General features: G+C 42.0%; 1 protein-coding gene and 1 long non-coding RNA gene across 2 annotated transcripts in view; both read left to right on the plus strand.

Moving 5' to 3' along the window:
- Positions 1 to 8,156, plus strand: part of LOC116597609 — a 92,859-nt gene extending 84,703 nt beyond the window's left edge. The window contains exon 2 of the long non-coding RNA XR_004288688.1: positions 7,893 to 8,156. This is a non-coding gene — a long non-coding RNA (uncharacterized LOC116597609). The remainder of the gene's footprint in view (positions 1 to 7,892) is intronic.
- The window catches only part of FMNL2 (formin like 2), a 319,987-nt gene that overhangs the window by 138,961 nt on the left and 157,279 nt on the right, over positions 1 to 23,747 (plus strand).

Here is a 23,747-nt window from a genome sequence, read left to right on the forward strand (position 1 = left end):
CAATCCATTTAGAAATTTCTGCCTTAAATGGTATTTCGGGAGCCTCTGAACGTCATCAACCGTGTGTCCTCCCTTTGAGAGTCTTTGGTGGCAGCTGGTTGAAATGCCCCATGCTTACACCATTCTAGGAATGGCTGCACTTAGAGGACTATATTTATTATTTGATGACATATTTTTATTAGCCATTTGTGTTCTTATTGTCCTATAAAGGGAACAAAAGCATATCAGCAAAGTTTTGGAGATGAAAGATGTGGTTTGACTTGCACAAAGTTATACAGTTAGTAAATAGTGGACTCTACAAGAACTCACCAGTGTCGCGTGAACACCTGGATAAAGTTAGTGTCTGACCGATGTTTTGGGGGTTTTAAAGAACTAATAATTATGCTGATTGTGCAATCCTCACCTCTGGCGGGGGGGGGGGGGGCGGGAATTGCTCACTGGAAGAGTTCTGGATGAAGAGGTGAGTCCATTGTCTGACTTAATTTGGAAGCAAAATTTCCTATCTGGGAAGTTAGCCTGACCATTTGTGTAACATCCTGTTTACTGTCTCAATCTTGAGCATCGGATTATAAACACCATTCAGTTCCCAAAGCTTAAAACGCCCCTGGTTAGAAATAAAACGCATGGGAATGCTTCACTTTGGGGTAAAGACAGGGCAAGTAACTTGAAAACACCCTACTTAGAAAGCGGATACTGATCTATCACAATCCAGAAAATACTTAGTTTTCTTAGGTGATAGGAGTTCTAGTTCATTCAGCCATGGCAGATAGCTAGCTTCTTAACTTCAAAAAGTTTATGAGAGAAGAGGCTACTAATCACTGGCCTTCTCTTTTGGAGCTCACTTTTCCTTCATAAATTCTGGGATGGGTAAGAGCTGAAGGGATACCCATGCAAACTGGGGAAGTCTCTTAACTGTCTATAAAATGAGGGGGTTGGGATTAAATGACCCTTGAAAAATCTCCCAAGAAAAAAACCAAACCCTGGTGTTGAGGTTCTGGTTCTGTGCCACACCCTGTCCCACACTTGTGTTTTCATCCTTTGATTCCTTCCAGCCTGGCTTGCTGGAGATCCTGACAGATTGGGGTCTCGGGTAAAGCAGTCAGCAAGACTGGAGTCGTGAGCAGGTTGTCTGTTGAAGATTTATTGTTTAAGTTTTGGCCTATTTGGAGCCTCTCAGGTCATGGCCAATCCAAGTAGGTGAGATTCTTACATAACTTTACACTGACAAATTAAGAAAAAAAACAAAACAAAACAAACCCAACTACAACAACAGCAAAAAAAGCAGAGGGAAATAGGAGATGGACGTTTGAGTATAGGTTGGACCATAACAATACAGAAATGGCTTTGGATTCTTTATAATTATGGTCAGACATCGTTCCAGTAAAGGTGTCTTGGGTTAAATGAAGTGGTGCCTGGTGTATATATACACACAAACTATAGACACGTAAACATAGAAGGTTCTAAATATAATGTTCCTGTGTTGCTTTCTGCCACGGGTTACTTTTCCTGAGTCAACACAGTCTGCTAAACCAAGCCTCAGGAAGACTTTAGCTCTGGCTTAACCTGGGTTAAACACTACTGATAATTCACAGTTGGTGGCTGAAAAAAAATAATTGAAATAGCAGGACCTTTGTTTCCTAAATTAAAACATACACAGAGCCGTAGTATATAAAACAGTTAAAAACAAACAGTTCTGTTTTTCTGGGTTCCTCTGGGTCTGCAGGTGATCTTGGGGGTGTAGGTTATATTGTCTGAGAAATCCTGATTGAAGTAGCTCTCACTTATCAAGGAGGTAAGATAGACTAACGAACAAAATTGTAACACCACTCACCTATGAGGGTGGTGAAATGATTTTGTTTTTAGTAATATAGGGGTTAGTTATCTTCATCGTTTATGTTTAATGTTGAGTGGTTGGAACAAATATCCAGCCTAATGTGACTGATGTAAAAAGAGATCTGAATTTCAGTAAAGTTTTTGGCCTTCTGTTGACTGACTGAACTTATGCTGGAGACAAAGGTGAACTTTACTAAGAAGTAGATTTGGGCCAAGTTAAGTAGAAGAGACAAAAATTTTGCCTTGGTGAATTTCAAAGCAATATATTAAGTAAATATTGTATAAACCTGAATATAAGGCAACCACCCAATAAGGCAATATCCTGTTTTCTCTAGATGATCTAAAACAAAAGTTGTGAATAGAAAAACTTTTTGGAATATAGATAAAAGAATAGAAAGTATATTAGTAGTTACATGAAATATTATATGAAATCCACATTTTCTACCGTTTTCACGGACCTGTTTTATTTAAACCCTTGGCATGTGCTTCAGCATCAACTTCTCCCTTCCTGGAATCCCTTTCTCTCTCCTCTTAGAGCACATCCTCTTTGCCTCTGCTGAGTGTTTGAAAACTTGGCATTTTTACAATCTATATACAATGTTGTTAAGTTTATGCTAACCCTCTACCTTTGAGGTTTTCAAAATTTAAATTACCTTTATGGTGTCAAAAACAATTTTTTAGAAAGAAGAAAAAAAGGAGTGCATTGGTTTTCTGTTTTCTAACTGGCACATTAGAGGGTCATGGATGTTATAGGCTGTTCTCTTGTATTAATCCCCTCCCCTGCCATGTGACTTACGTTGCATGAGAGTTTATTTCCTGCTCCATTGGTACTGGGCTTGGCCTGTAAGCTATTTGGCCAAGAGAATAGAAATGAATGCAAAGCAAGCAGTTACCTTAAAGGGAGTGCCTTAAATATGATTGGGCTGTTGTGCTCCTGTGATTTTCGTGAGGAAAAAATGCCCCAGCTAGCTGCTGCTTCTGCAGCCTGGACCCCAGCGAGGCAGGGGTGTAGCTGACCTGATCTGTACCCTGGGCAGACAGGCTCAAATCTTTATGATGTATCAGACTACACTGTCAGATCTAATTCAACTGCTGTCACTCACAAATCTAATAATCTTGTTATTTTTGTCTCAATTAGCAGAATCACAAGTTGCACCGAAGAAAGTTTTGTTTGGCAATTTCTGTATCAGAAATAGCTTTGGGGATGATGACTACCAAGGACTGAATGGTCTGTGCAGTAACCTAGGATTCTTGACTGCAGGCATTTTCAAGAATACACCATATACCAAAACCAGATGTATGCAGTAAAAAAAAATATTGCCAGACTTGAGTGCACTGTTCATTTTTCCAGTGAGACCTCCAAAGGGCCTATGAATAGAAGCCTGGTGTTTTCCTCTTAGATGACTCATTTTTGAGTAGACTAGGAACAAAATTTTGGCTTTTGTGTTAGGCACAGTTTCAAAGTCTCTCTAAACACTTTGATTGAGTTTTATAAAATACATGCACACACACACCTCCCATATTCGTCTGCAAGTTTTAAAAGTCAACTCAATGTGCACCTGGTGGCGCAGTGGTTTAAGCCTCTGCCTTCAGCTCAGGTCATGATCTCAGGGTTCTGGGATGGAGCCCCACAGCGGGCTCTCTGCTCAGCAGGGAGCCTGCTTCCTCCTCTCTCTCTGCCTGCCTCTCTGCCCACTTGTGATCTCTGTCTGCCAATAAATAAATAAAATCTTAAAAAAAAAAAAGTCAACCAACTCTCCTCTCCTCTCCTCTCTCTATGTATTTTAACATATATGTAGGTATGTTTGTGTATGATTGGTTGGTTGCTTGTGTGGTTGTTTAAATAAGTTTATTGCATGTACTCCCTTATTGCTCTCTAAAGAAAAGTAAACACTACCTGTACCAAAGGTTGACACACACACACGTGTGTGTGTGTGTGTGTATATATATATCTTTTTAAAAGATTTTATTTATTTATTTGTCAGAGAGAGGGAGAGAGAGCGAGTGAGCACAGGCAGACAGAGTAGTAGGCAGAGGCAGAGGGAGAAGCAGGCTCCCTGCGGAGCAAGGAGTCCGATGTGGGACTCAATTCCAGGATGCTGGCATCATGACCTGAGCTGAAAGCAGCCGCCCAACCACCTGAACCACCCAGGCGTCCCAGGTTGATTTATATTTTTAAAAATGTCTTCTCAGAAGAGTTTGAGATAAATGTAGGCATGACTAGAGCTGTTTTATTTCCTGCCTACCCAGTTTATTGAAGAGATTAAGTTCTCCCAAGTAGGTCATTTAATTGAAAAGAGCCAGTTTGTGCTATGTCTTCCTAACATACATTGAATTGACCAGATTTTAACCACCTTCCATTCCTAATCACCCATTTCCTGTTTGGTGATTGACCTTGACCATGCCTTTGACTGGTGTAGCATTTTCAGCAGCCAAAAAGCAAGATTTGGGCCTCTTAAGGCTTATTTATCCTGGTTTCAGTGGAGTTGCATTATAAAAACAAAAACAAAAACAAAAACCCTTAAGGGGCACCTGGCTGGCTTAGTTGGTAGAGCACATGACTCTTGATTTTAGAGTTGTGAGTTTGAGCCCCATGTTTGGGGTAGAGCTTACTTAAACATAAAATCTTACAAAGCAAAACAAAAAAACCCCTGATGGTCAGGTTCCTTCCTCAAAGATTCTGATTTAATGTGTTTGTGACAGGGCCCAGGCACGGGTATTTTTTAAAGCTTCCCAGGTGATTCTGACTCACAGAGTTGACAACCACTTTTGCAAATATAGCCTTCCTGCACAGTGAATTAACTAAATTAAGCGATTCAGTTAGAGCATTGTTTTACTTGTAATATGGTCCAGTTAGGTCATCTTCATTGCTCAGATCAACCTAAAAGTGTCAGATCTTTTAGGAAATTAGCATCGTGTTGAAACAGCTTGATTTCCTCTTTTCAGTCTGCTTTTGGACCATTCTTGGTAAGCCATTGGAGGAAAATTAGCTGCATAAATAAACCCTTAATGCTAGCCAGGGGATCACCGCCTTCCTTTATGACTCCAGCCATTTGGGTAATTCTCAGCGTTGTCTCTTAAATCACACCGCCTCCATCAGTCCTACTGAAACGGAGTTTGCTTGTGGTGAGCTTGCCTGCACCATGGAGGGGGAGCCCAGTGGATTTGCTCAGGTGACCTCGGTTCCACTGAGCACAGTAGAAGCCTTGTTAAGGGCCCTGAAGGCAGCATCTTAACCTTTCTCTGCCAGATGCCTATGGAAATAGTCAATGACAGGTCGCAATAAAAGTTTCAAATGCCCAAATGAATACTAAGCTTTAAAAGGAAGAAACACAAAGCCCTAGCATGTGTGCCTTTTAAAAAATACAGTTGAGATCCACAGAACTGAAACTGCATTTTCTTCTATGATATAAATCTTTTTCAGAAGATGGTAGGATTTTCATTTTCCTCCAGTTGCTAGTTATCTTTCGGATATAGCCTGACTGCGTGTAGGTGGATTTCCTTCCATTCATACCGGAGGCAGCGTGTTTGCTGAACAAATCAGCAGGATGAGTACTAGTGAGAATTAGGGAATTGTGATGCATGGAGTCCTTCAGGTTTATTCTTGTTCTTTGCTGAGAACTCTCATAAGGATCTGAGCGGCCTGTGGGAAAGCTGCTGATCCTTTTGTTAAGGCTGGCTTTGATGTGTGAGGTGGTATGATGGAGACAACAGATTCTGGACTTGGGCTTTTTGGATTTGAATTTTGGCTTTTCCACTTCATAGCCGGGTGACTTAGGCACGGTTTTTTGGGTGTGTGTGTTTTCCTTTAAGCCATATTTTCTTTACCTACAACATGGGAATGATCACTGTTTCTTTCCCATAGGGAGGTCCTGATGATTAAATGAGATGTTTCAAGTCCTTTAAAGCAGTTTCTGGCATTCTGGGTGCTGCTTCAGCCCACAGCTGTGAAAACTAGCGTAGATTCTGCTGCTTTTCTTGGTCCGGCCTCCTTTGTTACTCCATTACTATATTACGTAGAATTAGGTAAACTGAAATCATTGGTGAACTAATGAGAAACCAAATCAACTGTCTTTCCCTAGGCTCCTTTTTGTTAATTCTTTCCTGTGGTCTTCTGCTTCATCAGTCAGATATGTGGTTAAAGACTTACTTAGGGCTGGAATCTGTTGTGTTCTACTTTAAAAACCAGCATCCCCGCCATGTCCCCTGCCCTGGGATGCACAGTTTTTTGTGTATATTGAGTATATGAGGCTATTGACATGAACCTTATGGTATAATCCTATTGTCATATGAATCCCATAAAGATTGGACAATATTTGTTCATGACACACTGACTCAGGAAAGGAAAACAAACAAACAAAAAACCACACCCAAAACTTAAAACCTCTTGGAGAGGCTGAAAACTGGAAGTGTATTTCTCCAAGTTCATGTCTGTGTCACTGTAGTCACTGACTGGAAAGTCATCATTTCCTTTAACCAGAGGAATGTGCTGAAACAGTAGTAGGTGTTGGTTAAAATTAGAATCAAATATTTTCATAACCAGAACTATAGACATGTTAAAAAAAAAAAAAAGACAGAGCTCTACTAGTTTGTGCTTGTGAGTTCAAGAGGTTTTCAGTTCAGTTCAGCTAAACTACAATCAGATTCTGTCCCTGAATTGGCACATGATGTGCATGGCAGCCTTCCTAAAGCCAGTGATGGAAGCTCTGAAGTATTCCCAGACAGGCTCTTAAGAATTGTCATTGGAGAGGGCACCTGGGTGGCTCAGTCGGTTAAGTGTCTGCCTTTGGCTCAGGATATGATCTCAGAGATCTCCTGGGATCGAGCTCCACATCGGGCTCTCTGCTTGGTGGGGAGCCTGCTTCTCCCTCTGCCTCTGCTGCTCCCCCTGCTTGTGCTCGCTCGCTCGCTGTGTGTCAAATAAGTCAATTTAAAAAAAAAAAAAAAAGAATTGTCATCAGGAGCAGAAAGGCAAATGGCAATGGCAAATGGCCTGGCGTGCGGCTGTCCTCTCCTGTCTTGCGGAGCCCTCCCTCCCCGATGCTGAGCCCCAGGGAAGGATTCAGCATTGACGTTATTTGCATTTAATAGCTCATTACTGGGACCATGCTCTCCAGCTCTCCTTTACTAGCAGAGAGCTCGCCAAGAGTCCAGCGCTGCAACTGTACAAGTGTTTCTAGACTACTCTATGAATTGTTCATCTCTTGAAGCTATTTATTTGCAGCTAATAGCTAGCATTGGCTGTCTCTTGAGAAATGCATACACAGTTTCCATGGAGAGGGGGAAGGAACAACCCACCATCCAGGCTCCTGTTTTTGTGCAAGGAAGATGCAATTTTTATGAGTAAGACTCCTGAAAATGTATTTGCATGGGCTGCAGGTGTGAGTCGCTGGTGCTTACGGGATCTGCAGAGGTGGGGCGAGATAGTGGCCCCTCTGGACCGGGCAGTTGTATTGAAACAACTTATTGCCAGAAGCTCCCGCGTAAACAAATTTCTAACGGCAGTGGCTCTGATCACTTCGCACGTGGTTTATTTTGGCCCCTTTCCCTTCACATGCCGGAATTATAATGGTGCCACTGGTGTGCAGTTCCAGAGTTTCTCAGTTTTTCCGTCAGATACCTAACATTGACAAAATGACTTTAAATAATTTGCCTCAGTCCAAGGTCTTGGCACCCAGCACCTTTTTTCTGGTTGACTTAATTTTGAAAGTCCATGTTGCCATTTTCTCAATGAGTGAGCCTAATTAAAGAGAGAGAGAGAGAGAGAGAGCTCAGTGGCTTAGGATTTAGGCTGAAAGCAGTGATGCAGAAGAGATTTTTCTGAAGGAAAACAAGACGCTCTTGGGGAATGGGGAAGGAATCTCTGGTGCATTAATGCTTCATGTCTTGAGACAAAGCTGGTGGTTTTGTGAGTAGATCCTGAATAGCACATAGGGTCATTTTCAAGAAGGCTCACATGGTATAGAGTAAGTGGTATTTCATATTTATTACTTGTTTGCAAAGAGGATTTTAACTACCTCCATTTTGACTGTACTTTCTGATTAAGTTCTTTTTTACAGCTTATCCTTTGAACTCCCGTTGAAGACCCCAAAGGCAAAACATCCTGAACTACCCCCTCAAGCAATAACAACCACCATGAGCTAGCAAGACCCCATAGGATTGACCCCAAGATGACGATCAGCCTGACCTTTACTGCATTACCCATTGGCCTTTGTCCCATATTTTCTTTAAATAACTTTCAGCACTTTGGAGACCATCTTTGAGATGTTAATCCACTGTCTTCCTGCAGTGGCCTCACAGGAATAAACTTCTTTCTGGTTTCACCACCACTTGTGTCTTTGCTTTCGAACTTCGTCAGGCAGCGAATGGCCAAACCTGGGTTTTTTGCCCCCGGCCCCCCCCGCCCCCCCGAGCCAGGTGCTCTTGAGCCCCTGTCCCCTGGTTGCAGTTTTTATTCTTTAAGTAAACTTACTCTAGAACTTACAGTAGTCTGTTACGGGCAGTTTATAACTTAAAAATGATAGTGTGTGTGTTTTGAAAATTTATGTGATGGTTGTTTAAAAATTGAAAATATTTTCCCATATAATAACGTTGTAAATTCAAGCATTTGACATAAATGTGGTAAGAGTCCCCCGTGACGGAGAGGTCCAGTGACTCTGACTAGGATATTTTTCCCTGGGTTGGTGGGGGTGGGGGGAGCTCCATTTTGCATAGCAATTTAGCAGAAGAGAGACTACTCCCTGCCTTTCCCCCCTTCTACAGGGAAGCAGTAATTGGAGAGGAAGTTTAGTGAATCCATTGTCAAAAGAAAGCTTTAAAAACATCTATTTATTTCTTATACTCTATCCCAGGCTGTACCAGGGACATGGAGGAGAATGTGATTTTTTTTTTTTTTTAAGATTTTATTTATTAATTTGACAGAGAGAAATCACAAGTAGACAGAGAGGCAGCCAGAGAGAGAGAGAGAGAGAGGGAAGCAGGTCCCTGCTGAGCAGAGAGCCCGATGCGGGACTCGATCCCAGGACCCTGAGATCATGACCTGAGCCAAAGGCAGTGGCCCAACCCACTGAGCCACCCAGGCGTCCCGAGAATGTGATTTTTTGATAAAGAATATTTATCGGTAGGATTTTATCCTCATCTTTGGGAACAATTGCTTGATTTTATGGAAGGGGCCGAACATGGCTGTCTTGAGTCCTGTGGTAAATGGGTGGCACCAGAGCGTGCTGGTCCCCATGTTTCCCAGGAGCCCCGCTCAACTGGATTGCTGTCCCGAGGACATTTCTGTCAGGATCTGCCTGTGTCACCTGTCAGCTGTTTCGTATTTACCCTCCTTGATTCAGAAAAGGAGATTGCTATAAAATTAACCTAATTTGCGGGATGTTCCCTTTCACACTGTGATTTTTTTTAAATCACAGACTCTAAAGCTTCCTGTTGTCCTCTCTTACCCTCTGTTCATGGACAGCTCTATTAATGAAGAGCTTTTTATATTCTTAGCTATTATTGGATCCTTTCAGAAGCTCTTTACAGTGCTGGAGCAGGTTAATAGGTAAATGGGGACTAAGGGCTCTGCATTTTAACTCAGAAGCAAACTTTTGGGGGTAATTATCAACTGCCCTGTACAATAAAATCCTCAATTATCGAGGATTACTCTGAGGAAAGGCAGTGTCTGGTTAATCGAATTTTCTTTTGGGAATTGAAGGTTAAACACGTTACCTTTACTCAACCCTTATTAACTTTATTTGGGTTTTGAAATTCGGATGTCAGGACTGTGAAAATGAGTTTGTTTCTTTGCGTTATCTTTTGTATAAGTGCTTTGGGACATCCTTATGAGTTACGAATTTTGTTAATCGGGCTTTACTTCCTATAGGGATTTAAGAGACTCCGGAGTGGCTGGTGAGTTCTGAAAGTTGTATTTTTCTGTGTTTCTTTGTTTTCCTGCATCTCAGAGATTCAGAATGAGAATGCAGCCACCCTACGTCAGCATCTATAGGGCTCGTTAGTGACACAATCATATTATTTTGGGGTTTACAGGTAGTCTAGCAAAATAACACCAATGAGTTGTCTGTAAACTGTTTAACATTGATTTTTCTTCAGTGTGAGTTAAAGTCAAGTGGTCTTTGCTTTACTAAGCTGCTGGGTTGATTGTTCTGAACAATCCAGACAATAGATACAACTAACAAATGTTTTTCAAGCATCTGCTCTGTGCTCTTTGTTTACCAAGTTAGGCAGTTTCAGTGTCAGTCAGGATGTCATAGCATAAATGAACCATCCTCTGACAGACTTTGCATAAATCTCAGCTTCTAAAAGTAAGAGAAACTTGTCCCTGAGGACTTTGTGGCCATAGCAGTTCTGATTCCCTTGTTTGAAATTAGCGTTTCAAATATTGTTAAGTTTTCCAGCTTTGTTCTTTTGCTCTCAATACTTTAAAGAGATTTAATTCTAAAAGTTAAAATACTGTAATTTTCATTCATCATAAATTACAGACATTTAAGAACACAGAAAACATTCCTGAGCATAGGGAGCTTAGGCGAAAGGATTGCTTTAATTTCATTCAAAATTGCATCCTGATTTTCAGTCCTGTTAAGAGTTTGGGGTCTCCCAATAAAGATCGAGTTTACATCCTCATCTGTCAGTGACAACAATGAGAGCTAAGTTAGGAAGTAAGCCAAGAATCATGGTGTAGGTTCCAGATTTGGCTTAAATAAAAATGGAATCGATTTCCAGTGGTTTCTCCCCTTGTTGTTGATCTAGCCAGACCACGACTATTGAAAAATAACCTTTAAAACACCTCCCCCCGCCCACCCCAGATTCGAAGAAAAGATAGCAGAGGTTAAGATTTGATAAGAGCTGGGTCTAGGTTCATGGCAGATGCCTTACATTCTCTACCCTTGTGCGTTTGAAATACGATGCCATTTTTATTTATTCATTTATTTATTTATTTATTTTTAAAGATTTTATTTATTTATTTGACAGAGAGAGATCACAAGGAGGCAGAGAGGCAGGCAGAGAGAAAGAGGAGGAAGCAGGCTCCCCACTGAGCAGAGAGCCCGATGCAGGACTCAATCCCAGGACCCTGAGATCATGACCTGAGCCGAAGGCAGCGGCTTAACCCACTGAGCCACCCAGGCGCCCACGATGCCATTTTTAGAGGAGTCATTTCTTTTATAAATTTGCTGTCTGTTTATCTGCATTTCATTTGAGTACTGTGAAATGAATGGACCCTGTGCAGGGGCTTGTTGGGGTTTGTGATGTCTAGATGTTAAAGGAGACTTCATGCTTTGAAGCGGAAGCTCTCTCCCTCTCTCAGGTCTTTGTAAAGAACTGTGGCTGGTGGTAGCAAGTGTCCTCCTATTACTGACAATCGAGGGTAGGAGAAAGGTCAGGCTCTTGGTGGAAGCCTTAGAGCTAACAAGTCAGCAGAGACACTTTTTAGAGGCTTAAGCCTCGTTTGACGGGCGCTGATGCCTTGATCACACCAGCAACACTGACAAATGTGCTATTTTTTCAAGGTATGTGTTGGTCGTACAAGAAAAAATGAATGATACAGAGCTAACAGTCAACAAATTTACCTGTTGCTTATCCACTCTGGATACAGAATGCGTATACTTGTGCACACATAGACAACATAACGTGCATAGTTGTTTTTAATCACAGTACTTCCTTTCAATTTATGTAGTTTGTCTCTAAAACTAGTAGCCACATTAATGCCTGTGGGTTCAGTTAGGTCAGCTTGAAACATCCTGCACGGTCCTAGCTCGTGGCTTTTGTGCCCATTGGAGAAGGCGATCAGGGAGTGTGGCTGCTGTGGAACCATATGGAGGCAGATCCATTTATAGTCATACACTTCTGCTGGTTTAGCTCTCTTCCTTCCTACTGAAATGATAGAAAAGGAATAAATCCATAGGAAACAGGAAAGGAATCCTTAGAGGGCCAGAAGTACCGAGGAATTTCTGGACAATAGCTAGCAGCTGGGATCAGAAGAATGCTCTCATGATATTCCTCCCCATAAAAAGAAGATGGGGCCATTGGAGAAGTTGTAAGTAGTTCCTTGGGGGCACCCCAAACAGTGTCTGAGTTCAGAGTCCACTGGACAGGGAGCGTGTATGGTCCTGCACTGGGATGGAGACAGTACAGGATGTCTCTGGAATGATAGAACCTGGCGGTGCCCTCCTTCCGACCCAGGGGTACGGGGAGTGGTTGGTTGATACTGGCTCCCAAGCTAAAACCACCAGAAGAGCTCACTACCCCCGAGGAGCTTTGGTGGTGGGGAGGAGGCATAGCAGGGGTTTGCCCCATAGAAGGGGAGAATGGAAATTTGAAAGGGAAGGCAACTCGACTCCACTGAACATATTTTCTGGGTGTTGTGACAGATAGAAAGGCAGCACCCCAAGGTGTTGGAACACCACTTACAAGGTAACACCACTTACACCTGGAGTAAGGCCTTCCTTCTCTGGGCCCTTCTGGCCCCTACCTCTCTTCATGCCTTCTGAGCCCACTTTAGAGGAGTCCGTCTTTCAGCCTTCCCCTTTCAGGGAGGAGCCAGATCTAGAAATGCCTTCCAGCTGGAGGTAGCCCTCACCGCTGCCTATACCAACAGGAGCTGTGATGTTGAAGGAAAAAGAACAGACAGCAGGAAATAAGGGCCAAGATGAACAGAACAGCTGACCCCAGAGCAAACGGCGTAGCTACGCATGGCCTGTGCTCTCTGTTCCTGCAACACAGGGCTTGTAAGGGCCGAGCAAAGGGTTTGGCCGAGGATGTGGGCGACATGGCTCACAGTCTTTCCTCTGGAGAGATGGAGATGGGAAGTAGAATCTAAACGTCTTACCCCTGATGTTGATGTTATTTCATCGAGTATAGTGAGGATTTTGAACTTCAGGGGGGTTGTGTGTGCGTGTGTGTTTTAAGTCGGTAGGTTGCACCTTGAATGCAAGAGATGGTTCCGTGAAGACAACCCACCAAAGATTCCATTGTCGGAAAAGTTTGCGTGCTTGGCATTTGTGATAAAAACAATTTTTCAGTCAAATGGTTTTAGTCCTGTTAACTGAACTGCAAGTGTGGCCACTAAGGGATTTAAAAAACATTACCTGTAATTTTCATGATAAACCACCAAGAATAAGATGCGTTTTAATGAGCATCGTGTGGCCGTTTACAAATTACCAAGGAAAATGTGTAACGCACCCCTTTATTCTAATTTAGAAAAACAGATGGTGAGATCTGTAGTTTTGCCTGTGACTGGGGGAGATTTAAAAACTGTACTGAAAAGGTCCTAACATGTTCATCTTGCCCTGGCAGACATGATGAGGGAAGCTGCAGAAGGGAGCTGGGGAGAGAGGAGTAGGGGTGGTAGAGGGGAGTGAGTTTAAGACGAAGGATGACTTAAAGGAGGAGGTTAGGTTTTGGTAGGACAAGGGAAAATAAAATACAGGTAGAGAATGGACGTGCATTGTTTTCTTCGAAAACCAAAAACTGGGGCACCTGGGTGGCTCATTTGGTTGAGCGTCTGCCTTCTGATCAGGTCTTGATCTCTGGGTCCTGGGATCAAGTCCTGCATCGGTCCGTCTGCTCTGTAGGGAGCCTGCTTCTTCCTCATTTTCCTTCTGCGCTCAGTCTCTCTCAAGTAAATAAACAAAATCTTAAAAAATAAAACAAAAATCAGGTCTCCTGGCTCAGGCAGGTTCTGTGAGGACTTGTGTTCATTGTGATGTTCCCGAACGTGAACTTTCCTGGGAGTGTTTGGCCTTTGAGCCGACTTGTTCTCTGCTGTGTGTGAGCCAAGAATTGAACAGCTCCATTGCGTGTGCCGGCTACAGGCGCCCCTCTAGCTTTTGTGGTCCGCGTTGTGTGTCTGTGTGTGTTCGATAAACTTAAATGACCTGTCCACATTTTGCCACAGTGAGGAGCCCAGTGTATATGTGGGCGTCTCCCTCGGCCTTGCCTTCCACACTGGGTGAAATGACATTTTCAGGAGACCGTGGATGGAGTTGAAAATAACAAAAAGAAAAATCGTCAGGCTCCAAGCAAGTTGTTTATGAATTGGTGTGTGAATAGAACATCTGATTTAAAAAAGAAACTGTAGATGGGTGGGGATGGAAAGGCAAATATGTTATGTAGCTGGCCAAGTCCTATTTGGCTGTGTTGAAAAATGGAAAAAAAAAAAATCTTCAATGGGTGAAATTGTTTCTAATTTTATTTTATCTTGTTTGCCCTTTGCCCCGATGCTGGTGTTTCTTGAGCCTGATGCGACACAACATTGGGCCGTTGGTGGGGGAGCCCAGCGAGGTTCAGTGATATTTGTGCTTGCCTCCCACTCCCTCTTACTGGTGATGTTTGGAAATGAGTGGTACAGCGAATGTGTTCTCATCTTCTCCCCACACCCCCCCATTGTTATGCGCAAAGAGCCTGTAAAAATGAACATCTGGCTAAAAAAACCATTCTGATTTCAGAAGGAAGTGCCCTGGATTTATGATCTCCCATTTCTACTCAAGTATGAATTGGAGACTGGCTGGGGAGAGCATTTTCTGCTGTTATTCATGGGGCCGGGCGGGGCGGGGCAAGTCCTGGCGCTGGGGCTTCTGCCTAGGCCGGAAAAACATTTTGCATCAGCTGAGTGGCTTGCTGGCCTGCCAGGATGCTGTTGTTTTCTATCCTGATTCAGTTTTGTGTAAGGACAGTGGGTGTGATTGTTGGCTGAGAGCTCTTGTCCTCTTGATCACTGACTGGAGTTCAGCTAGTCTGACTATAAGAAAATTCATCCTCTTAAATCCCACCGACTAACACTCCAAATTTTTCCTATTTATTTCTTTGCCTTGAAGTTACTTAAACTTTGTAAAATGTATTTTAATTAGTTCATAATGACTGTTTAATTTAATTCAACTTAATTTGAACTAATTACATTTAATTCATAATGACTATTAAAGGTGGTTTTAAAAATGGACTCTGGAATGGGATAGAAGGATACTGGTATAAAGTATATATTTCTACCTAATCCCTTATATACTGTGAAAAGCAATAAATTGATGAACAAAAATTTTTGGACATTGTTCCTGTTCAAGAGGTTCTGTGGATCACCGATGTTTGGTAAATCCCAGTTGAGATAGGGTCCTGTCTTTTAAACTTCTGTAATGACATCTCTTCAATTCTGTCTCCCAGCCTCTGCCCTGAGAACATTTTCCTCGCTTTATGTAATCCCTTGTTGGAGTAATCTCTACCTCCAAAAGCAACTGGGATAGATTAAATCATGGTTCATGGTCAGCCTGTGAAAACAAGTACTTCATTTCAGGATAGATTTTTGTAAGATCATTTTCTAAAATAGCATAGTATCAGAAGTATTTCAGTAACGCTTTTTATCGAGGAAATTAGTTGAATATTTCTGGTTTGACATCCCAGTAATAGATTTGTCATCTCAATAATAGATATATTCTGTTGTTACAGTTTTCACTTTTCTCAGCTAGAGGATGATTTTAGTTCAAGTGCTTTGAAATTGCTAATTTTTCCTTTTAGTTTTATCTAATGCTTTGTAACTGGGACACTCAAGTACATTGCGGAATCAGGAAAATCTGTTTTTCCTTATCTTTCATCATATTCCATATTTGTGTTGAATTAATTAGCTTTGATTCAGATAAGAAAGTAGTATTTTAAAAGATCCTGGTTTCTTAGTATATTTTTTTGGTTAATCAGCCCTTGTTCCTTCTGACACTACATTTTTCTCAGGACCCAGGCAAATCCGATAGTGTTCCTTTCCCTTCCTTTATTGACACTTCCTAATTGAAGTGTGTTTTAGCTGAGAAACAGTTTTTATGGGCCGGTGATAAAAAGAAAATAGCTGACGCAGTAGTAATTGTTCTGTTTTCTTCCATTTCACTTTGTTGGGTAATTATTTCATTACCTCTCCAGCAGTTTTCACGCAAACAGTGGCAACAAGGATTACGTACCTACTGCCGCCCATCACGGCAGCCGTAATCATGTGTAGAAATAGCAGATGTCTATTTCCTAGCTTTAAAGAATGTTTCCTCCTGGGTCATGAGATCAACAAAGAGGTACATTATGAAGCAATGCATGATGAGAATCAGCTTTGTTGGAGGAAATCCTAGATGGTAGGGTCGAGGCTGCGAGAGCTGTAGGAGTTTAAAGAAGTGAGAGACGAGGGTGCCGTTAACGGAAAATGTTCTCGAGGAGGGGAAACGAGTTGAGGGTTCAAACTGTTTTTTCTCACCAAACTTGTCCTCATTTTAAATTCAGCCATTTGATAGGCTTCCAATTTAATATCTTTTTCCCCTTTGCAAAATGCCTCGGGATTCTGAAAGTGATCTTTTATAAGGAAAGATCCCAGAGTCTTTTAAAACCCAGCTGTGCTAACTTTCTCAAAGAATGTTGTACTGTGGAGAGAAAGAAACAAAGGTGCTGATGAAATGAGTGGTGTCTGTCACGTTTAATTTGGGCTTGGAGGATGGGCAGTGTTCAGGGTCCCGCAGTTTTTCAGAAAACTAGAAAAACTCCTTTCGGATATCACAGAACCATTTGGCTTACCTGTGTCATTTGCTTGGTGAGTGCACAGGCTCAGTTAAAAACAAAAGAAAATACACGTTGATGGTTTGTGAGAAAAGAAAGCTGGCGGCATTTCCTGGTGCATCCTTTTACCCATCGACCCTAGGAATGTGTGCAGCCCTGCAAAGTCAGACCGAGGTCTCTGCACAACTGGGTGATAAACAAGGGTCAGCCAAGTGTGAGGCAGGAGGAAGGGACCATCTTCAGGAAGCTCTGAGCTTTTCCTTTTGTGGGGTGAGTTGTTTTGTTGGCCCCAAATGATAAAAGGCGTTTGACCTCTGTGTTACTGTTCTTGTTTCTCCCTCAGCTTCTGACCCAAAATAACTAGCATCTTTTTAGTAACTAGAGACAAAGCTGACAAAAAGAAATCACATGCACGGGTCTGATTGTAAAACAGATTATGCATTGCACCAGGGGAGGTGGGAGCAAACTTCCCAGGGAAACTTGTACCATCATCATCCTCACGGGTAGTGCTTGCAGAGCTGAAGTGTACTTGGATTTTTCCTGTTTCAGTGGTGTTGAAGTTCGGCTTTGAAAATACACAGTATTGGGCACCTGGGTGGCTCAGTGGGTTAAGCCTCTGCCTTCGGCTCAGGTTATGATCTCAGGGTCCTGGGATCGAGCCCCGCATCGGGCTCTCTGCTCAGCAGGGTGCCTGCTTCCCTCTCTCTCTCTCTGCCTGCCTCTCTGTCTACTTGTGATCTCTCTCTGTCAAATAAATAAATAAAATATTAAAAAAAAAAAGAAAATACACAGTATTAAAATGGAACTTACTAAATTCCTCCTAGTTGGGCTCTTTCCAAAGAGAATGGGAATGTACTTGATCTGGGAGTCATCGTTTTGGTTTAATTAACAATTGTTTGACAGTTGTTAAAGTCCTTGCGGTGAACTGCTTTTTGCCTAAATCATCCATTGCATGATGATTTCAGATTGCTTTTTATGTTTGATTCCAAACGAAAAGCTTTTTGAGTCCTGGCTCCTTCCCGTGTCCCTGGGCTATGGTCAAAGAAAGCCCTAGGTCATTAGGCATTAGAGAAGTGACCTGGTATGCTTTGGGATGTTTGGCTCTGAAAGCTTATCCTCAGGACCACGCAGACTTTACTTATGGGACCAGACTTCTTGTATACATATTATGTGCTAGAAACTGTGTGCAAAGCAAGTAGAGTTCATGTGGAAGACTAGTGGACCTGTTGCGTCAAAACACAGGAGCCATCCTGCAAAGTCAGCCATTGTGTTTGTGCTCAATTTCATTAACAGAAGGAGCAAGATTGGCCTCAGGAATACATCTACCACCTGGAAGTTCTGTCTGGGAACACCCAGTTTGGCTATGTTGTAGGCTCAGTGCTCCTATTACTGTGTACTTTGCAGAGCCTGCATATAGAAAGGGAAGTTCAGGGTTCTTGTAGGAAGAGCTTTTATTTAAAACAATACTAAGAGGCAATAAGAGGGTCATTCGGGGTTAAGGAATCCTTTGAGTTGTGCTGTCATTTCAGATGCTGTGGGCATGTGTCATCTGTTGGTATTACTGTGTTCCTATTCTGTGTAGATCACATTACCAGACATGGGAATGTCATATAGAGAAGATGTTCACACCCCAAAAGACTCGATGTTCGACTTGGGGTGACAGGACACCCCCATGGGCACATATACATCCATAACAGCACACAGCATACACTGAATGCCAGTCGACAAGGATGCCTTACTTAGTGTTTTAAACTAGAGATGAACATGGATAGCTATTCTGAAGCGATGTTCGTATTTCTTAGACTCTAATGCTAGCTTTTTTCACCATTAAGTTCGTAATAATAATTCCCCATATTTACCCTGGAATCAAGTTTGTGGCTTAAAGACAGGCCAAACCCACTGTGTGTTTTTTTTTAAACTTTCCATTTTGAAAGAATTTTAGACTTAGAAGTTGCAAACCCATAACAAGAGTACTGGGGTGACCTTCACCCAGCTTCCCCGCATGTTAACATGGTATGTAACCATAGAGCAGTGATCGAAATGAGGATATTAATGGGGAGACAGCACTCTTAATAATTGCCCCATTTATGCCCTTTTCCTGTTCCAGGCTCCCATCCAGGCTCCTACATTGCATTTAATTGTTATGTCTGCTCAGTCTCTTCCAGTCTGGGACAGTTCCTTAGGCTTTCTTTGTTTTTGATGACTTTGATCATTTTGGAGATGACTGGCCAGTTACTTTATAGAATATTGCTTAGTTTGGGTTTGTGTGGATTTGATTCAGGTGATGCATTTTTGGCAAGAACGTTACAGCACTGATGATGTACACATAAGAATGTATTAGTTCAAGATGTACCTGACCTCCACATGTCTTTCTACTTTCCTATCTTCATCACTTGGTTACAGTGGTGTCTGCCAGGTTTCTCCCCTGTAAAGCTCTCATTTTTCCCTTTGAAACTAATAAATGTCTTGTGGGGAGATAATTTTCCACTGTGTAAATATCCTACTTCTTATACTTCTTTTGGTGATTAATTTTAGCACACCTTGTTTCCCTGATTCCCTGGTTCCCTGATTTCTAGTTTCATCATCCCTCCTTCATTCATTAGTTGGAATTCTGTAAGGAAGAGCCATTCCTTTTCCCCTCGTTATTTATTATTTACATATGTATGGACTAAATGGCTATTTTTCCCTATGTTTATAAGCTCTTACTATCATTTTTTGTGTTGCTTAAATTGTTCCAGATTTGGCCATTAGGAACTCCTTAAAGGAGTTTGGTTCCTATGTTCCATCAGTTTTTGGAGCCGTTTCTTACTTTTTGACACCATAAGATATTCCAGGCTCATCTTGAATTTTCTTGCTCCAGCACCAGAATCAGTCATTTCTTCAAGAAGCTCTAATCCCTTTAATTGGAGAAAGATATGTAGAATCCAAAGTCTGAGCACGAGGTGTGCCTATTGCTACTGAGATGTCAAGACCCTCTCAGCAGGCAGAGCTAGGAAACAGGTATTTGTATACCCACGTACACATCTGTATCTCTCTATGGAAAACCACGGGGTTCTTTCTGTCTTGCCCATTGTATGTAACTTTCCTCTGAAAGTGAGCGACCTGGATCTCATTAACCACAGTATATTTATTTTTTGGTGCAACCCTATACTACACTTCAAGTAGTTTCAGAATGCTAACAACGACCCCTGTGAGAAACAAGTTTCCTAATTAGAATATAATATCTGTGTGCAATTTTTTGGTCTTTAGCATTAGAGTGTATAGTTGCAGTTGTGTTTTTCCAGAGTTAGTTTGGTTCTTCCCTACCCACTTCAGTGGGCTTTTGATATATTTATAATGCAATTAGATTGATACCTGCCACATCCTGGTAGATTTTATTTCTTTATTTTTAGGTGTTGTAAAATATTACCATAATTTTAAACCTTGTAAGTAGATGAAAAGTGTGTGTAGGAGGCATTCTTTCCCCCCAGGCCTTTTATATCCTTTTCATTCCTCCATTCTGTCCACTTCATTCCCACTCCCTCCCTGTCAGTAAATATCCCCCTTACTTCTCTGTTTCTCCTTCTTTATTTGCTGTAAAAAGCCATAGAAACATGTACTTTCTTAACTCTTCCTTGACTATATGAAAGATGGTGTATTTTCTGTTGCTGCATGGAATGTACCATTGTTTTAGTTAAGTTAGCACCTTAAACACATAAAGCACCTAAAACGACATAAATTTATTATCTCACAGTTTCTGTGGGTAAGGAGGTAGGGAATGGGTCTTCTGCTCATGGTCTCACTTAGCTAGAATCACGTTATTGGTTGGGATTCAGATCTCATCTGAAGTTCAGGGTCCTCTTCCAAGTTCACTGGTTGTTGGCAGAATTCAGTTCCCTGCAGTTGTCTGAAACCCTCATATCTTAGAAGTTGCTCACCGTTTCCTGCCAAGTGACCCTCTCCACAATATGCGACTTGTCTTTTCAACAGGAGAGTATCTCTGCTGCTTTGAATTTCTCTGACTTTTTTTCTCTGACTTGAGCATGGGAAATGGTCTCTACTTCCAAATGAGAAGGAAGTGGTTCTTTATTAACTTAATGGATGAGTGTATTTGACATCTTATAAAGGACCTATATGGTGGATATATGGCTTTCTGCAAATCAATAGGCAAGGAAAATGAACCCTTCCTTATTTATAACCTGAGTGGGCTGGGGAGAATCAGTGGTGTTCTTTAATAGGAAAATAGTTCATGAGTAGCTTTTCTTAACCGGGAGTTTGGTAAGCTACATTTCCTTTGAAGGCTAATTGGGGAGTGAGAGTGGCCTATTTGAACAGTATTATTGATATGATGCAGCTCCTAGAAGGTCAATATCAGGATGTCTCTTCAGGCTCATTGGAATTCACAGCTCAAGAGCTGTTGGAGCTCCAGAAAAATGAAACGACCACGTGAGTAAATGAGTCAGAATTTGTATTGATAGATTTTCCTAGCGATGGTCCAGCGTCCTAAGAATTACTACTCTGAAGCCTGGCCACTCTCCCTCTGCTGGCCTTTGCCCTCTTGTTTTAAAGGTTAGTCAAGGGTTTGGGTTGGGATTCTTAATGTCTGGAACTTAATGTAGCATGATTCTAGGACTTTTTGTAACTGTGACTTAGTTAATAACCAAGGCTACCTCAAATCTAGAAAAAACCAGGAGAATGGAGAGAAGTGAGACAGTACCTCATTTGTGAAGGGATTTCCTGACTTTGTTGTAGGTCCCTCAGGATCTGGAATGGGCTTCCTCAAGGTGTACGTATGTCTTTTGAGCCTGACTGGGTTCTAAACTTCATGAGAAAGTTTGGGTGTGAATAGGTTTTAACCAGCAGATGGTTGACAGGCATGGCCATCAGCCTTCCAGACTTGTGATTCTAACAAAATTCTCTTCTGTGGGTGCAAGTTGAGAAAATGTGTGACTTACATAAACACATTTGTGTGTGCATATATTAGCTGGCATCATATTGAGTTATAAGTTCTTGTTTTTTTATTTTGGTCTTCTGGTGCTTTGGGCCCTCCTGATAATGATTTCTGGAGAATTAAGTTGTACTGTGTGTTGCCCCAAATCCAACTGTGGATCCACTAAATAATTCATCTGAGTTTCTCTCTCATGTTCCCTCCAGCCTGGAGGAAGTCTGTCTGCTTTCTCTTTTGCATAGTTGGGAGACAGAAAGTTGACCTCTGAAGCAATGCTGGGTTTACTTTATTGGAGCTAACTCGGTGTTAATAAAAGCAGAGCATGATTCACACAGTGCTGACTTGGTGGGAGCAGGACGACTTGGGTGGGGGAATCTCTGAAGATAAGACATTATGGACAACACCCAGAGGAAAATAGACAAACTGCGATAAGGATCATTGGATATTTCTGGCCCACCAGGAAAGGAGGAGAAGGAGAACTGAATTGTCCTCTCAAGTAAACTTAGATTAAGAAATCTGTCTGATTCTTATTCTGCAATATGACTATCAAAACAAAAAACAGGACTGGCCCTACCCAGAATTAATTGGAAGGGTAAATGTATTATTCTGCGGTTACTTTCCTTATTTCTCCTTACATCCCCAGGACCTGGTTCATTAAATGCTCCCATCTATACCCCCAAAACCTTCCCTCAGAAACCACCCCAGACTTGTTCAGGCTGCAAACTGTTTCGGCTAGATCCCCTGCCTTCCAGGACCCTAGAAGTGCCTCAAAACAGGGATCCAAATTCAGATGCCTACAGGGATAAGGTAGGTCTCTTAAATGAGCAAAATCTGCCTTGATTTAAGACAGAAGAGCTTCAACAAGCCAGAGAGTAACTGCCATGCTCAGGGGGCAGACGCCTCTCAACTTCTTCCCTACACTGGGCAGGCAGACCAGTGTTGTAAGTCCTAGCAGATGTTCAGAAGATGGCAGTTGGGATTTTTTACATGAAATCTTCCATGTCTTCAGTGACATCTCACAGTTTTAAAAGTTTTGTGGACAATCAAAATGACTTGTTAGGCCCTTGGTGCCCCTTGAGTCAAACCACAAAGGTCAGTGCTTCCTAAACAGAGATCCATGATGTAATATGATTTCTTAATGCTGAATTTATTTAGTTTAGGGATTACCTTTTCATGGTGAGATTTTTGTCCTCACTGTATTGTTGGTGTAAGAATATAATGGCTTTTATGAGAGAACTTGTTGGGGGAGGGGAGTGGTGAGGAAGAAGGGGGCTTTTGCTATCCTCAGTCGAACTTGAAGTGTGACCGTCCTGAAAGATCACTGGGGAACTCTATCTCCAGGATTTCCAAAAGACCCGTCTTAGGGCTCAAAAGCATCATTTCTGGTGAGCTGGTATCGAGTGGTCCGGAAGGGTTTATGGAAATGGTAACCAAGGCTCCATTCATTTAAAAAATTATCTTAAATGAGCAGCCAAGCACAGCGCTTCCAACCCAAACCAGCCAGCTTGCCCTGATGCCTGAGAAGTGAAATTCCTTAGGCTGTCCAGGGTTTTGAGTGAGAAGGTTTTAGGACTTATTTACATAGAAACGAGCAAAGGGCCTGATTGTATTTCTGGCTTTAACAAGTCAGATATTCAGTTTCACTCTGCATAAATTTGTGTAGTGTCCCTTACGCCCCCGCCGTTTTGAGAAATTAATTGCCCAGACTCCTTCCTCTGGAAGGATGATTTCTGTAGGGGTCTTGTGAATGTGTGTCCTGTGCTGCTTGTCTGAAGGAGTCCTGGGCACCCTGGGATTTAGATATTGACAGCAGAGTATGCTATACACTTTGAACGTGAGCCAGATGTTCTTCTGGTCCATTTAAATTTCATAACATAGTTTCCTGAAAGAGAAGCTGATCACTGAGGAGCGTATGGCAAGAGGTAGGGAAAGGAATGTGTAGTAACATCTTTCCCTGTTGTACCCCACTGTTTAAAAGTAGACCTGAGGAATTGTAAAATCAGCAGAGGCAAGAAAACATCGGTGTCTTAGCTTTTTACCCCACTGTCCCTCATACTTGGCAATGAGGTAAGTTTTTCTTATGAAGGTGAATATTTATTTGACTTATTTGCCAGGATTTGGGGGAAGGCGGTAGGGGTGAGAATTTTGTTTGAGGTATACACTTCTCTGATTCTCCCTCTCTGCTCTGGTATGGGATTGATTGTTTTATCCTTGGAGCACCCGCTTGGACGCAGCTCTACTGGAAACCTCAATAGTGAAAACAGTTACTATTTATTGAATATTTTTTAATGAGCCCCACACTGTGCTTTGTGATACGTGGATTATAACAGTTATTTTTCATAATGGCCCTCTGAGTGGAGGATTAAAGAGGAGGATGTCTCCAGGGACAGGAGGAGAGCCTTCCTTTGTTTTACCCTGAGGCGAGTGGAGGAGGAGGCACAGATGTGTGGTAGGTTTGTCGGTTTCGAAGCAGGAA

Source organism: Mustela erminea, chromosome 8 (assembly GCF_009829155.1).
Source record: "Mustela erminea isolate mMusErm1 chromosome 8, mMusErm1.Pri, whole genome shotgun sequence".
NCBI classification, from domain to species: domain Eukaryota; kingdom Metazoa; phylum Chordata; class Mammalia; order Carnivora; family Mustelidae; genus Mustela; species Mustela erminea.